The sequence below is a fragment of the Mastigoproctus giganteus genome, chromosome 5 (assembly GCF_048544385.1).
Source record: "Mastigoproctus giganteus isolate SK-2022 chromosome 5, ASM4854438v1, whole genome shotgun sequence".
In the NCBI taxonomy this organism is placed as follows: domain Eukaryota; kingdom Metazoa; phylum Arthropoda; class Arachnida; order Uropygi; family Thelyphonidae; genus Mastigoproctus; species Mastigoproctus giganteus.
The window spans coordinates 127,310,517-127,312,870 of NC_143579.1; the positions used below are offsets into that span (position 1 = coordinate 127,310,517).

Genomic DNA, 2,354 nt, shown 5'->3' on the forward strand with positions numbered 1-2,354 from the left:
AGAACTTTGGAAATTAACTAGAGAACCCTGTAATTTAACCAGGGTGCCGCTGGACCATACGCTTCTGTTAGTAGTCATGCTTCGCAATTAATGAGGTATGAGATAGTAAAGGAACAGTATGCAGAATGTCTTGTTCTGTGGGAGTTTCTTTTTATTTATTTTTTATTCCCCATGTACCTTACTATTGCCGTCAATGCCAATTGGCAATTGTGTACTTGCTCCAGCAGTACATATGCAAAAATTGGAACGATTCAGAGAAGATTAGCATGGCCCCTGTGCAAGGGTGAAGTGGCAATTATTATTTTAGTACAACCGCTCCCCTTCCACAAGTCCACAAGCTACTTGACTGCTTTAAAATATCAGAATTTCCAAGAATTGAGGGTATATATATATATATACATATATATATATATATATATATATATATATATATATATATATATCTCCAAGTGTGCCGCTGGACCATACGCTTCTGTTAGTAGTCATGCTTCGCAATTAATGAGGTATGAGATAGTAAAGGAACAGTATGCAGGATGTCTTGTTCTGTGGGAGTTTCTTTTTATTTATTTTTTATTCCCCATGTACCAGGTCACGTTGGGTACCCGCCATGGTTTATGGTTTACCTGATAAGCTAGTATATCATATTTTACCTTTAAAAAACTCTTACCATTATTAACTTAACTCATATATATATATATATATATATATATATATATATATATATATATATACTGTATATAAATTTCTTTCAATTAACAATATCAACTTTACAGCTGCAAACACTAATTCAATCTTAATTATTTCCTCATATTTCTCTTAATCAGCAATATCAATTCTCTTCACAACAGCGACCCATATGCTAAAGAGAATTGAGCAATATCAGTTCTCCGACTACCTATACTAACAATTCCATATACGTCTCTTAATTTAGCAATATCCGATCTCTTTACAGCTTCAACCAATAAACCAACTCAATACTAAACATTTCCTTATATTTCTCGTAATTTCTGTAACTTCAACCTTACTCTAAAATAATCTACAACTTTATCTAAGCACCCTTTCCAATTCAACACAGTTCACAGGACTTACGTTTCTTTTCTTTCACGGTGGGGTTTCTGCGTGCGGATACCTTCCACGGAGTACGGTGAAGTCTTTCTTCTTAGTTGAAGTCTGCCGTATAACTCTTCCATTACTGTCTTATTTCGGGAACAAGCAGTTCTCTGTTAATACTGAAGGAAATTACAGCAGTAGTAGAAGCGAGGCCAGGGGCACTGACTGGTTATTACTCAGCTTCTAGCACAAAAACATGCCCGACGACAGATAAGCTGAACTTTCCCTAATAACGTTACTGCTTAAGGAGTAACTAGATAAGATAAGTACCATTTTACTTCGCTTTTCAATATTTTCTCTCCTAAGGCCGAGACTTCTCCCCCTCCCCCCACGCTACTAAAACAGCCTCTGTAGTGCACGGTGGAACTCGTCACTACATGGCACAACTCTCCTAGAACTAAAGCAGCAACCCCCGAAACTACAGCAACTTTGGGCATGAAAACGTTATCTTTTTTCTTCTTCATCCTTTATCAAGACTCTTCACAACTAAATCCTTCCTCTACACAGTGATACCGTCATCAACCGGTCACTTCTGATACCACTTCACATTAACAGAATAGATTTATATCTAGAACTTGTTCCTGCCTTGCTGATCTTGTTTCTGGATGACATTACTGCTGTTTGACTGTACACATTTTCTCTTTGTGGACTACTTTGGGCAGCATTGGATAAAGACTTTTTTTACTTTATGCTATTTTCTTCTTTATTTCTTCGTCTTCTGCTGCCCTGTTTCCTGGGAATGACTGTGTGTGCGCGTGCGCTGTTGCCGGCTTGCTGGCACGGGGTTCTTTTGAATGGCTCCAAACTCGCTTTGGACACTCAGTGCGTGACTGTTGAGGTTGGCCATGGTTCATGCGTAGTTGTGACCTATCTCCCCGTGCTGTAGACGGACACTGGGCAGGCTTTCCAGGTGATCGCCTGCCTGGTAACAAAACGGCCAAGCAAACATAATATTACACACATTTCTAGCCTTTTACAGAGCTCTGCAATCATCATAGTGTACAATGGCCGAGTTGAACTTTTTGTTCAGGTGCCGTCCTACACAAGATACTATACATGTCTATATCTTTTTTCTTCTGCAGTCGAACCACTGGTATCGCTGACAGATATGCACCATGTCCACTATCTTTTTTTTTTTTTCTTTTCATTTACTTATCTCCACCTCCCTATATAATTCAAACCTGACTCAAACACGGTGTTATTATTTAAACTCAATCTTGTCATACATCAGTAACTCACATTTT

The 2,354-nt window shown here is 38.3% G+C and overlaps 1 pseudogene; it reads left to right on the plus strand.

Annotated features, from left to right (window-relative positions):
* Positions 1–211: 211 nt before the first annotated feature.
* LOC150085696 (U6 spliceosomal RNA) lies at positions 212–306 on the plus strand (annotated as a pseudogene).
* The last annotated feature ends 2,048 nt before the right edge of the window (positions 307–2,354 follow it).